This window comes from Scomber japonicus, chromosome 9 (genome assembly GCF_027409825.1).
Source record: "Scomber japonicus isolate fScoJap1 chromosome 9, fScoJap1.pri, whole genome shotgun sequence".
Lineage (NCBI taxonomy): Eukaryota > Metazoa > Chordata > Actinopteri > Scombriformes > Scombridae > Scomber > Scomber japonicus.
This window is the reverse complement of record NC_070586.1, coordinates 38,783,639-38,799,159: the sequence shown is the minus strand read 5'-3', so window position 1 is coordinate 38,799,159 and position 15,521 is coordinate 38,783,639.

Below are 15,521 nucleotides of genomic sequence, written 5' to 3'. Positions count from 1 at the left end.
ATCCTCATGTTTATGCCATTTTATTATTATTTCTTTCTTTTTTGTTTAATTGTTTTTTCATTATGCCTTCCATCTTCCCTGTCCACCATGATGAGGAAGCAAAACATGCCTTAAATTCTCTCTAAAGTACGTTCAAGTGCCTAAATGTGATGTTCCTTGTTCTGTTTAGTGTTTTTGAATTATAATTGGAAAAGACAAAAACATTTGTCAAAATAATGTAATGTAGTGCTTTAAAAAAAAATTACAACTGAAAGAGTAAAAGTGATGAAAAGAAAAGTTTTAACAGTGACATGGAACTTTGTACATGGATGTACAGGAACTTGGAACCAACATACATCTACTGAGATCAAATCAGTATTATCATTCTGCATTAAAAGATGAAAAAATCTCTGAATCAATCTGACAAACAAAGGATTCTGATTGAGTTACTGAGTCAAGCAACCTGTCAGAGCTGTTGTCATTGGTTACCGGCGTGACTGCGTTAAAAAAAAGGGGGTTCGTCCAGATCTAACAGACATTTCTCTGGATCCAAGAGAAGGAAAGCTTTCACTCTCAACCACACTAACAGTAGGCCAATAACCAATCAGAAGTAGGGCACACCAAAGATGTTATTATTAATGGAACTGAATGGTCGTTTTCTGAATTAAACTACGTATATTTGTTAATTTTCTACTTTTAGATAACTTTAACTTTTAGTTGTTTTGAACAAACAACTTTAGGATTACAGTATTATCTACAGTTCACTGTTGCACTGTAACTATTTCAAAACTGTATTTAAAATAAATGGTGCATATTTTACACTTAAGTCAATGGTTAGGCTACTAATCAAATATTTTTCTACTTTGGACTACTATTGCCACCTACTGACCTTTCTTTGTATTGCTGTAGTATAATCTGTAGTCAGAGTATGCTAAGAACAATGAGACAATATGGCAGATAAGTGGCGAGATAGTTAAAAGTGTTATTTTCAAATAATGTTATATATGTTATGTGTTAAAATGGTGCCACATACATAGCACCCCCCACCTCCCAGGGCATGGAAAAAAGTTCAGGCTCAGGATTTTTTTCCACTATCAGCCCTGTGGAGCTGAGGCTCGATTGGCTGCACCTGGGTGTTTAGCGTGGAGGTGCTAACTCAAACTCTACGCACTCCGTTTGACACAGGTTGCATTTTACTTTTGACTTGTCAACTGAAACGTCTGGAAGTTTTTTACAAGCCGTTCAAAAGTCCAGTAGCTCTTTTACTTTCCATCACCGTGGTACTGCAGGAGGCCACTTCAAAGCATAGCGCTACAGCTAGAGGAGCCGTCTATGGGTGAGTAGAAGGGACAAAAAGGCTTGCAAAATTAAAATGCGATTTTAAAGAAATAACGCATTATGGATTGCATTAATCTAATCGCGAGTAACGCGTTAACACTGACAGCCCTAATATATATATATGTATGAATGTAAAATAAATGTAAAATCTCTGGAATAAAATAATAGCTCTCTTTTCAAGTCTTTGTGGACAAATAAATAAATAATAAATAAATAAATAATATGAAATAATAACTCTTCTGTATTAGAAAATCCAACTTTAGCTAAATATTTCTCACTAAATGTTCAGTGTAATGTAAAATAATAAAAAGTACCCTCACAACAAACAAAAAACTAAATCTTTAGTTATCTTCTTCATCCTCCATATTTTGCTGTAGAGCAGTTTCAGTTGCTCAACAAATAAGCGTTGTAGCGGTTTAAGCGTGAACGTCTTTGGAAGAAGTGTCTTTGAAATTGTCAACTTTGCTACTGAACTACTCTCACCTCGCACTGCCTTTTTATGTTTCTGTGTCCATATGAGCTGTGAGGTCCCCGCCACCTTTATTGGACACAGACACATATGTAGTAGCTTTGCACACGGTGCACTCAGCCTCCCACATATCCTGACCGGGTCGGTAAACTGGGAATTTGTATCACAGTTCATCTGTGAACGTGCATTTGCGCTTCGGCATCTTGAACACTTCAGCTGCACCGCCGGTGTCTGCTGCTTTCTTGTTGTGAGTTTTGGAGATCCGCCCACAGGGCAGCCTCTCGGGGATTACGTCACACACGCTAACCCAAACAATGACAACCGGGGAAGGGGGGGCACACACATATACAGTACACACTGTCGTTGAAATTCTGTGCTGTGATGTGGGAAACAAGGAACTGTTGGCTGTCAAGGCAGCTCTCGAGGAATGGAGGCACTGGTTGGAAGGGGCCGAACAACCATTTTTCGTATGGACAGACCATAAGAACCTAGAATACATCAGGAAAGCTAAAAGACTCAATTCACGTCAGGCTAGATGGACCTTGTTCTTCAACAGGTTCAATTTCAAGTTATCCTTTCGCCCCGGCTCACAAAATGCTAAACCAGATGCTCTGTCCCGTCTTTATGACCCTGAGCCTGTTGCCAAAGAACCTGAACCTATCCTTCCACTGAACCGTGTGGTTGGAGCGGTGACGTGGCAGATAGAATCAGATGTGAAGCAGGCAAATGATGCGAGTCCAGCACCGAGTGAGTGTCCACAAAACCGGTTGTTTGTCCCTTTGTCATTACGCTCCAAGGTAATCCACTGGGCTCACATATCCCTGCTCACATGCCACCCAGGCGTCAAGCGGACCATGTATGTGATCAAGCAGCGGTTCTGGTGGCCCGCCATGGAAAAGGAAGTCTCGGAGTATGTGGCAGCCTGTCCAGTGTGTGCACGGAATAAAACATCACCTCTGGCCCAAATGGGCCTGCTGCACCCGCTGCCAGTTCCTCAACGACCATGGTCACACATCTCCATGGATTTTGTGACGGGACTGCCGCCGTCTAAAGGTAATACGACCATCCTGACGGTGGTTGACTGCTTTTCTAAAATGGCACACTTCATTCCACTTGTCAAGTTACCCTCTGCCAAAGAGACTGCAGAGGCCATGACACTAATGTGTTCCGAATCCATGGCTTTCCCAGTGATGTTGTTTCAGATAGAGGGCCGCAGTTCGTCTCTAGCTTCTGGAAAGAGTTTTGCCAGCTCCTTGGGGCCACTGTGAGCATGTCCTCTGGTTATCACCCACAGTCAAATGGTCAGACTGAACGCCTCAACCAGGTGCTTGAGACGTGCTTACGGTGCCTCGTCTCCCAGAACCAAACCACCTGGAGTGACCACCTCACATGGGTGGAATATGCCCACAACACCCTTCCCTCGTCGGCCACAGGTCTCTCACCTTTCCAGTGTGTCAACGGCTACCAGCCTCCCCTGTTCCCCGCCAGTGAGAAGGAGATTGTGGTCCCCTCGGCTCACGCCATGGTCAGGCGCTGTCGGCGGATTTGGGCCGGTGCTCGGCGAGTCCTCCTCCGGAGCTCAGCCAAGATGAAAGCGGCAGCTGACAAACGCAGGCAGCCGGCTCCTCCCTACAGGCCCGGCCATAGGGTGTGGTTGGCCACTAAAGACTTGCCCCTCCATGTCCACTCCGGAAAGTTGTCTCCCAGGTTTGTGGGCCCATTTCCCATATCAAAAGTCATTAACCCTGTATCTGTACGTCTACGCCTTCCCAGGTCTTTAAGGATCCACTCCACGTTTCATGTCAGCAAGGTCAAGCCAGTCAAAGAAAGTGCTCTGGTGCCTCCGCCCCCTCGGATTATCGGGGGCGGCCCTGTGTATACTGTCAGGAAGCTCTTGGCGGTTCGCAACCGTGGCCGTGGGAAACAGTTTTTGGTGGACTGGGAAGGTTATGGTCCAGAGGAGCGTGCCTGGATCCCTTCACGTTTTATTGTGGACAAGGGTCTGATCAGGGACTTTTATGCCCATCACTCAGGGGTTCCTGGGCCGTCAGGGGTCGGCCATAGAGGGGGGGGGGTACTGTTATGTCTCGTCAAATCTGTTAATTATGGTGATGTCAGATCGTGTCTAGTTTAGTTCATGTGTGGGTCCTGTATGTCTCTGTTTAGTCAAGTCACTCATGTCCAGTCCTGTCATGCACTTCCTGTTTTATTTTTTACTCACCTTTTCCCCTCTCATTTCAGATCCTGACTTCCCCCCTTTGTGTGCTTTCCCTCCATTGTGATTGTTAACCCCGCCCCTAATTGGTTCCACCTGTGTTCCCCTACCTCATGTTTAAATAGTCCTGAGGCCTGTACTACGAAGCTGGATTTTCTCTTATCGAGGTAACTTCAGGGTTAACTCTGGGTTTTCCGTACTACGAAGCTGGTTCACTTCTTACCGGGGTAAATCACCATGGTAACTTATGCTGAACGGCTAACCTGCTCCGGAGCAGGTTATGTTCTGGATAAGAGATCAACGAGTATGAAAGCACCACCTCCTGACCAATCAGCTCTCTTAGAAAATGACCCGCCCATTCTTAGAAGATCCTGTCAACATTGGTGCGCGGATCGCGAGAGGAGCGCTTAGGAGAGAATGAGTTTTTAGTGATAGATGCAATTTTTTAATTGGCCAAAATATATATTTAAAAAATAATCATTGAGGCACATGAGGGATATTATTCTGTAGGTTTGACATCCTGAGATCAAAGTGTCAGGGAGCATAATAACTGTATTTATTTATTGTAATTGTAAAAAATTGACGAAAATATATATTTGTAATATAAGCCTTGAGGCACATGAGGGATATTAGTCTTTTATACAGTTGGTTTGACATCATTCACTCAAATGGTTGAAGGTTAATAGGTTTGTATTTTGAATGTTGAATATTAAACTAACTTAATGTCTCTTATGAAAGGAAGGGCACTGAGGAAGCGCTCTGCCCCAAACGTCTGTGCCGTAATAAAGTGGCATTGTGTGATCAGAGTGCTGTCCGTTTATATTGTCTGATAAATTAATATTGTATGATCTCATGAATTTACACATTAACAGAGTCGGCAATTTTCTGCCAGCATTCCTTCCTGGCTTTTGCTGCTGCATCATCAGTGTTGCTTTTGGCCTGGATGATGTGTTTGAATTCTTCATATTTATGAATAATAATTGTCTGCTCCTCCATGGTTTAGTCTGCTCTGCAGGGTTTCTGCATGTTTGTGATTGGTCAGACGCTGCAAACACCTCCCCTTTATGTGAGCGCGCAGAGATCCAGATTGGAAAACCCTGGGTTGATTTACCGAGTTGATAACCAGCTTCGTAGTACCGCTTATCCTAGACTGCGAATGTCTGGATAAGTCAACCCAGGTAACGGAGAGATATCCTGGGTAGGTTAATCCAGCTTCGTAGTACAGGCCTCTGGTCTCCCTTTGCTTGCTGTCAGTTCGTTTTTGTCTGTCTCTAGTTCCAGTCATGCAGCATTAGAAATCCAAGTTTTGAGTTCTGGTTTTTGAGTGTAGAAAGTCAAGTTTTGAGTTTTGTTTGAGTGTTTTTCTCTCCTCCTAGTGAGTGTTTTTTTTTGTTTTTTCATCCACCTTGGGAGCGTTTTTGTTATTAAATTCTTTGAGAAGCGCAATTGAGTCCTCTCTGTCTGGGTCAAGTTCATTACAAATGCCTAGTTAAATGGATCAACATACAAAATCACAATTACCCATGGCTGGAACTAGAACAGAACCAATGTACAAATATCACAATAGCAGACCTCCCCTTCCACTCACAATCAATCAAAAAATCCAACTTCTGCCAACGCATTACCATCAATTCAACTCTGACAGCCTGGTGGAAAACAAACCAAATCACAAAATCATCACTAGCACTAAACAGGTACACCCCACTTTGGCACAACCCAGAGTTCACATTACAGAATAAACCTTTTCACTTCTCCACATGGGCACAAAAAGGAATCTCACATCTTCACCACCTGTTTGACAACCACCAATTCATGTCATTCAATACACTGACACAGAAATATGGGGTTGGGAGAGAACAGTCCCTTCAATATCAACAGCTTAAACTTAAAATTAAAGATAAAACAAGCCTCACCAACAACACATTACAACCATCTGAACTTGTAGAAAAACTTATGAAAATTAATAACTTCAAAAAAATTAACTTCCCAGCTATATACACTGATCACAAACCTAAAAACAACAATAACACTCCCAACAACCAAGTGGGAGAATGACTTGGCGTTCTCTCCCAACCCTGATTATTGGGAACAAATCTGCAATAACACTTTTTCCATGATCACTAACACAAACCTACAGCTTATACAGCATAAAGTCATTCATAGTTGTGATTTGGCGCTATACAAATAAAGATTGATTGATTGATTGACATCACTCAAAGTAAAATGTTTAAAATGGGCTTAGCCAACACAGATATTTGTTCACAATGCACTTTAGGTAGCACAGACGACTATCTGCACACCATGTGGCTCTGTCAACCAGTTTATTCTTTCTGGATTACAATCACTGAGGCACTCTCTACCATCCTGGACTCCAGAATCCCATCATCTCCAACACTCTGTCTTCTTAATGATATTTCTACAATCCACATTACGCAACACTTCATCAAACCCTTGCTCATGTCTCTAACTGTCGCTAAGAAAGTAGTCCTCCAAAACTGGAAATCAAAGAAATCATGTCATATCAACCACTGGAAAGACTTAATCACAGAATATATTACAATAGAAAAACATCATGCACATAGAGAGAAGCAAATGTCGGCCTTTGACAACACCTGGTCCCCTTTTCTAACATTTTTAAATTTAACAAAAACATAACCAAAAGCCACCCCCCCCCCTTTTTTTTCCTTGCCCCCCTTTCTATCTTTATTTGTTTGCTTATTTGATTGGTTGGTTGAATAATTAATTAACTAATTAATTAATTAATTGATTGGTTGGTTGATTGATTATTTAATCAATGGATTAAACTTATTTATATATATTTTTTAGTTATCTTTTTAACTTTTTAATTTTTAATTTTTAATGTTACTTAACTCCTCCTTTCCTCCCCGATATTCACCATTTTACATACAGACACACACAAGCAACACCCAAACATAGCATGTTACTCCCCTACAGGGAGAAATTCAGAATTGACACAACAGCATTCTTGTAATAAGTGATTAAAAAATAAAATAAACAATCTGCTTGGTCCACAGAATGTGTCACCAGTCTGACCTACACAATGATAACCCAGATAGAGATTGTACATGTAATCATTCTTGACTGTCCAAATTTCAGTCAGTTTTCATAAAAAATAAAAATTCAAATGAATGTTTGTTTCCATCCACCATCCACTGTTGGGTCAGCTAATTTTTTACTAAACCATCACCGGGGGAAAGAAAGGGTGCAACTAAATAAGTGAAAAAGTGAAAGAATATGAAAGAAATCAAAAACATATGGATGGAAACAAACATAGTGACGCCTGCAGCCTCTTTAAACTAAGTGCTTCTCCCATCATGTCCCATCAGCATCTGACCACAGAAACCACAGAAACTGAACATCTCTCTCATCAGGCTCTCTGCTTCATTCCTCGTCTGTACAAAGCAACACACTTCATGTCAGTCTGGCCAGCAGTAGGGATTCAGTTCAGAAGTGTGGGGGCCAAGAAGTGTGTGTGTGTGTGTGTGTGTGTGTGTGTGTAGCTGGAGACTCTCACTAAACTTGTGTGGAGTAACTATATCTTGTTTGCACCACATTGTAGCAATATAATTTCAAAGCAGAACAAAGCAGCTGACTAGAGCTTGTTGCATTACAGTAGATGCAAGTTGTTTGTTTAATTACTGAGTTTACAGGACAGTAAGACTTCTGCGTCTGCTTCTGCGACTTCTGAGTGACAGAAAGCAGTTAGTAGCTATGTTAACATTGTGATTGTGTTGTAAACCCTGAACAATAAATCAGGGAAAAACATGACTTTCTCCTTCACCTTTGGAAATGATCAACATGCCATTCATAACTTAACCCTTACATACATCTGACTCATAATTAGTCTCTACCCTAATTAACATTCATAAATTCCCCATCAGTCATTAATAAATGCTGTCAGAGCGCAAACTAACAGAATACAGAGTGTATTCTATTTTTTTATTTTTTTTTATGGTCTAGGAGAGGAGTCCTTTTTATAGAATATGATGAATTGATTTTTTTTTTGTAATAAATACTGGTCAAATTTGTGCATATGCAAAAAATGTGTATCACCTGTTAAAAAAGAAATGGGTTTAATTTCCATTTTTGTATATTCAGGTCCACCTGGAAGAAATGTATAAAGGGAGTTTGTATATAAGGAGCAAATTTGACCCTGAACAGTATGTAAGCATTAAAGGTCCGTGTATGTTCTGGTATTTGGATTTTCCGTTCATGAATGGGAATTTAAAAAACAAAAAAACGACTGGTTTATTTGATTTTCGTTTTGAAATACAAAAACAAAAATTGAATTACACTGCATTTTTCTTTCATTTTCATTTTCATATAACAAAAATAAATTCACTAGTCAACAGGAACGAAAAAACGGACCAAAAACAACCATTTATTCATATTCTCGCACCGGAAGCTGTCATTTAGGCAGATCTATGTAACCTGCAGTCAGGGACATGCACATGATTATAGAGGGGCAGGGGCTCAAACTCGGTAAAGGGCAGCATGTGTGCGTGCAGAGCACACACCAATTTTTTTTCCCGGTCCTTTACACAATATGGAAATTAATGTAAAATTAAAAAATAAAGTGCTAATAGAAAGCTAACTACTTAGTTGTGTGTCCTGTGTAGGTGAAAGTGATGCATTTGCTCTTTCATTTGCGTCAACATGAGTTCATTCACATTATCATAGTCACAATAAACTTTATATCTAAACCTCGGACCTGTACTTCAGACCTGTAGTTTGGGAAAAATGATCCGTCGTAAACACGGTGCATTTTATTTTGAAAGTTAACCCGGTGTTTTATTTTGTATTTTGTACACGATTTCCTGTCCCGCACGATCTGCTCTGTGTTGATTTGACACCCGGCAAAAACAGAAGCTTACACATTGACTAAAATAGAGCGTTTTATTGAAATATTACTCATATTTAAGCACGTTGAATAAGTGGATGGCGACTAGTTACACCATAACTCAGGTTCAAGTTGCTCCACTGTCACGTCTCCTCAGTTATCCATGGTGCATCTCTCTCTCTCTCTCTCTCTCTCTCTCTCTCTCTCTCTCTCTCTCTCTCTCTCCTCTCTCTCTGGCGGCTCTGTGACAGAGTGGAGCCGCAACGGACAGAGGAGCAGCGGGCTCAATACACACAACAACCCCGTATTACAAGAAAATGGGTACGGTAAAATACCGTGGAGTTTTTTCCCCTAACAGGAATAAATTAATGTTATTTAAAACACACACACACACACACACACACAGGGCACTTTTTAATACGAGGCAAAAAGGGCAGGGGCTCAAGCACCCCTAGGGCTCTATGTGTGCGCGTGCCTGCTAGCAGTCATGTCTTCATCGCGACAAACTCTCTTGCTCTTTCTGAACAAGACATACTGGTCCATTTTCCTCTTCGAAGTCTCCGTCATTAGCCTACTCTTCATTAATTGTCTCACTCCTGGACATGCGCTCTTGCCAAGCTTCCGGTGCGAGAATATGAATACATGGTTGTTTTTGGTCCGTTTTTTCGTTCCTGTTGACTAGTGAATTTATTTTTGTTATATGAAAATGAAAATGAAAGAAAAATGCAGTGTAATTCAATTTTTGTTTTTGTATTTCAAAACGAAAATCAAATAAACCAGTCGTTTTTTGTTTTTTAAATCCCATTCATGAACGGAAAATCCAAATACCAGAACATACACGGACCTTTAAATAAACTTTCGGAGCATCTCAGTTGTCTTAACTCAAAAGGAAATGTCTGTGTTTTTTAATTATAATATAGGATCATTTGCAGGGATATAGTGATTTGTGACTTAAAAATAACGTGGGAGGAGGATAAAATGTGTGTGTGTGTGTGTGTGTGTGGGGGGGGGGGGGGGGGGGGGGGCAATGGCCTCTTGAACCCCCTACTTCCAGCATCATCAGCCAGCAGGTGTTAAAGTGTTGGAAGGATGGACTTAACCATAACGCTGCCTTCTCAATGTTCAGTATACATTTTCTTCTACATTTTTCAAAATAGATATCTTACCTCATCATTACATTCATTTTTATAAAAGTGTGTCAATTGTCTTTTATAAGTTAGTAAGTGCCCTGCAGCCAAGCGAGGTGTGTGTGAGAAGAGTTATCGCATACAGTACTCTCTGTTATTCCAGGCAATTACCTCATGTAGTGAGGTGTTGGTTGGAACCAGTGGCTGTCTGCACAGACAAGGCCTCCATTATGCTGAGAGAACTGTGCTCCATGGGCAGGTTTTTCACTGGCCATCAGTTATAAAGCTGGCTTTTCAAACTAATGAAAACATGATGTCCATATCTGTTGAGACGATTCAGCAACAAGTGACTGACTCGCAGTGAGTGAAAGAAAAGGTTGGGCCACCGCAAAGTGCTGTAGTGCAGGCGCTGAAATTTGATACTTGTGTGAAATTAAATACATTTTCACAGTGTTAGCACACAGGCCGAATGTATCAATAGCAAGCAGATATCAGCCAAATGAATTGAAATGAATGCAGCAGATGTGAAGGATGAGGTGTTTAGTTTTAAAAACTGAGCAGTTATTCGAGCTCGCCTGGTGTCTCACACTTCCTAAGAGCGTGGTTTGCTCAGGCTGTGTGCTCAAGCAGGTATTTGCATTGAGGTGAGAGTGGTACACAGTACAACAGAGACTGAAGGGGAGAAGTGAGAGGGAGCCTGAGGTAGAAACAGAGAGAGAACCATTGAGAAAGTAAATTTAGCAGGAACAAGCTGCTTCAGTGGAATGCCACAACTAATTTTGTTCACTTTTGCATAACGTTGAAAGTATTTTCTTGAGGAAACTGCTGCCAAAATGCAGGATAGAACATAGACTCCAAATCTTGCCACGCATCAAAATCTCTAAACACTACATCTTAGTTTTACATAGAAAGTTCTACAGCCAATGTATATTACTATTATTTCCTTCAGGTCTGCATATCTCAGATAAACATTGCTAACCTCTGACCATACATTCGGAAGAAGAAAGGGTGGACTTATTTACCTTTTCCCCATCCCCCACACCATCCCTGGATTCTTAATCCTGAAGTTAGATCCTGGTTTACCCCACAAAAACAAAGACAGGCTGTTCACCCAGAGGTCCATCAACATATGAGGCGTCGTCACGGCAGGAACTAGGCAGGGCTGATGACAGCCGGCAGAGTCTGTTCTTGCATATGTACTAAGAGGGCCGTGATGCAGGCATCCTCTGTGAGGGCTGAGCCGTGTGTACTCCAAGAACACACAGATCATGTTCATCTCGACTTCACCTCCCTCTTCATACTGTCAAATGTCAGTTTGTGTTGTTAGGTTGAACAATACCATAAGAATGCTTTCAAAGTACATGGAACCATAGTGACATAGACTATCATTCACTCTGGTTCACCTCTTTGTCAAAATGTTACATCTGATTAAGCTTATACAGTATATGTTGACACCTGAATACATATTAAAATGAACTAAATAAGGATCAGTGTTATCAGCTGGGTGTGTAGTGGTTTAATGACTTGCAGTTTTCACAGCAGAAAACAAGACTACAGATTCTTTTACTTTGGATCATGCTGGTCTGCATTCATTGCGCTGATTCCGGAAAATAGCTGGGCCTGGTAACTGTGAGTCAGACACTGACAAAGCTCTTACCTCCTCCCACATACTCAACTTCCTTTTCAATTGCAGCTAACTGCCAGCTACTGAAAAAAAAAAATCATAGGTATAGGTAGGTATCATAGGTACTGTTGCGAAGCGTAGTTGAAAAAGTGCAATTCACAAGTAATCAATGTGAAATACACACACAGGAACTGAAATGCATCTATATTTTATACTTTACATATTCTTATGTATTTATGTATTTTAAGAATGATTTTATGGATTCTATGGATCTTATGTCATTTCTCTCTACTGTATGTCTGTTATTGGTGAGCCAAAGAAAATGTTCCACCATGATGAACAATAAAGTTCTATTCTATTCTATTCTATAACAACTGTATTGTTTATTTTGGAGGACGTATTGGATATTTGATACAAATTCACACACATTTATAAAGATCAGGAGACGAAACAAACTACAAACATATCTACTAGTCTATTGTTATGATTCTACAGTTTCAAATGTTTGAATGATGTTTGTGGGAATCTGTCTGTGATCTACAGTAAGAATGCAGGTGACAAACTATCCAGAAGTAGCAGGAAACCCTGTGAGAAGAGCCTGGAGAAGAGCAGCATACATGAGCAGAAGAGCAGACTGCTGTAGTGGTTTGAGAAGTTTCTTTAGGTGTTCATTAGATTTTTGACAATAAAAACTATCAGCTGTGAAAAACCAGATAAATGTCAGATTGTACAATCTGTGAAGAAACATTGATACAATATCCTGTCCCTTATCTGTTTGATCATACCGTCGAAAGCAATCAGCTTGCCAACTGGCTTGAGAGAGTCCACCAGGCGTTCAGCCAGTGAATTCGTCTTTGCATAACAAACAATCTTGGTAACAGTGAGCCATAATGTAATTGCTTCAAGTGGGGGAAGGCCCCTCTTGATGTTTTTTTGAAGCCAAAAGCCTCTAGAGAACAAATCACAAATTAAAGACCATGAACAGCCGGGTGGGGATAAGCTTCTGGCCAAAACTTTGCTGACATGGAATCATAAAGTTCCAGGACTTGGAAGATGACACAGCACTTCTTTTGAGAAAGAGGTCTTAATGAGCCAGGGAAAAGGAAAAAAGCCAAATAGCTCAGCATGGACCTTTTCCAAAATACCAGACCACAGAGAAAGAATGATGCTTATTGTTCATTGTATACCTGCAGATAAAGAGGAGGAGGAGGGGGGTGGGGGGTTCGTATTCAAATTTCACCTGTCCTCCACAACCCCTCTGCACCGTGAAGCAGCCATGAATTGAGTTTATTGTGAGGAGCAGGCAAATATAGAAGAGGAGGACCGACAGTGAGGCCACTGCTGACTGGCCTCCTTGTCCACTCAAATGATTCCTAATATGAAAAAAGAACATTTGACTCCCCACACAGGAGCCCTCGCAACTACCACAAACCCTTCAGTGATAATCCAGCATTATGACGGTTCATCAGGCAGAACTGTAGTAGAAACAGGAAAGAAGTTTGAACATTAGATAAACAGCACGTCCAGTGAGAGCTGATTGTATCACACAATCTACTTCAACAGATGGAATGGATGATCATGTTAAGAACTTCATGTTTATGATGTTCCCAAACAGAGAAACAGCCTTGTGGGTGAGTTAAAGAAGAACTACAGCTATTTAGTCTCACAAGAGACAGTTAAACAGTTAAAATCAAAGCAGCAGAGGCAAAGATATACTAACTAACTGTACTGGTCCATAATATGAGTCAAGCTGCAAAAACACTAAATCCTCCACCTTCAATGATGCAACTTAACCCTCACTGTTAGTTAACACCTGCATCTTTCCATCTCCATAGGAGGTTTCTCTTCCAGGTTTTTAGTATCTAAGCCCAAACTGAGATAAAGCCAATGGTATCATCATGGCTGTTTTGTTTGACTTGGCTCATTCAGAGACACAGAGGACATGATACAAATGTTTCCACAGGGTGAGTACAACTAATGACTAGAAAAGTGATCTTGAGGTGTTAAAATGAGTGTTTGCTGCCTGTGAGTCTGTTTACATTTACACAGATAGAAGGCTGGAGTGTGAGGGGAATACTTCATTACATGAAACTTGAAGAAAACACCACATCAAGACACATGGTGAGTCAGTGGTTTGCCCAGTATTCTAGCTTGGTTAAATAAGTATCCTTACCTAGGACCCCCAAGCCTGGGTACAGATAAACCGTTAAGTAATTTCAATTGAATTGATGTTCTTTAAATGAATGATCTGTGTATCTCCACCAATTATGAGCAATGAGTCACATGACTGGATGTGTAAACAGCTTCAGTCTCATAGCTCTCAACAGTCAAGTCTCCAGCACCAGTTTTTAATGAAAAACTGATAAACTCAGTGTACACCTCCTGCCCAACACCTAACAGCTGACACACAGTTAGAGACTAGCTGGGGAACATAGTGGATCATTTAGCAGCTTAAAAGACAGAGAAATTACCCCCCCCCCCCCCCCATCTGCCAGCACCTAAACCCACAGCAGTACTGTGGCTAAAGAGACAGAATAAACAGAGATGGAGGGCCGAAGCTGCTGCTGTGCAACAATTCATTTATGCCCTTCACTTGAATCATGCTCACTGCTTTGCTGCAGTTTAGAACAGATTCAGCTAAACTACAAACCCCAGCGTCAAGCTTCAGGAGATCTAATAGTAGGAGTAGAAGGGCAGTTCATAGGCTGAAACCTTGCAGAAGATAAAACAGGAAGTGCTGGGCTTCAGACTGGGAGCACCAGTGAAGGATCATTTCATTGTTGGTGACATGATCCTTCACTAGGGTAACAGTCTCCAGGAGACCAGAGGACACACTTCAACAAGATGACCACATATCACATTGCAAACAGAGAGAGCCTCTGGACCAATCCAACGCCTCACCTGGAACAGCTGCTGCTGGCCAGCTGATGTCAGCAAACAGACTAGAACTGGTGGTGATGATCCTCCAGGTGTATGTAGCTTCAAGCAGGAGAAGTTATACTGACAGCATCACACAGCTGGGGCCAAAAGAATTATAGTTTCATGCTGGCTCAGAATGTATAGACAGTAGTAATAGTAGTAGTAGTTTTTTGTTCTATAAGCAGACAACTGAGTATGAAGTATTTGTTTACTGTATCACCTCAAATTAACAAAACATTTGACAACAAACAACAAATTCAATTTTATCTGATGATGTAAGTGGACTTTCATGAATATCTGACTTGTGCTGATGGGACACTAAATTAATGTGTGACATTTGCAGATAATTGAATGATCAGTTTAGAGATGGTTTTTCAGAACATTGTACATGGTGAAAAATCCAATATCATCAACATAAACAGCACCATGTGTGCCAGCCTGAGAAACAGTAAATGTTTGACTCGTTTTTACATTATTGCACAACATACAAGTTACTTTAGACAACATCAAAATACCTTTATCTTTACAGTGTGTAGCAGCTAGTCATGATGACAGAAATATGAGCTGCTGCTATGCAACCAACACCTGCCACTGGTGCTGGACTACAGCACCTCATCCTTTGTAATGTATTACCGCTGTATAAACAATGTTCTGATCTCATTTCAGCCTGTCTGAGAATTGTATCATCAACAGACTGGCTTGAATGCAGTAAATAAAAGGGCTCCAGAAGATATAAAAGGCCCCAAAAAATGGATAACAGGAACTAACAGGAAATCCTAAGGGAGCCATTCACCTGGCTGAGAATTCGAACAAAGAGACCTTAATCTACCTCCACAATCATGTTCCCCGTCTCTATAATTGTGTTGAGGAGTAACAAAAGGCCACTGTCTTTGTGCTTCTCCAACTGTTGCGCTTGGATTTCTTCAGACCACCACACACTTATTAATACAGTATTCTGGCCACATGACATACGGCAGCTTTTAATGGCC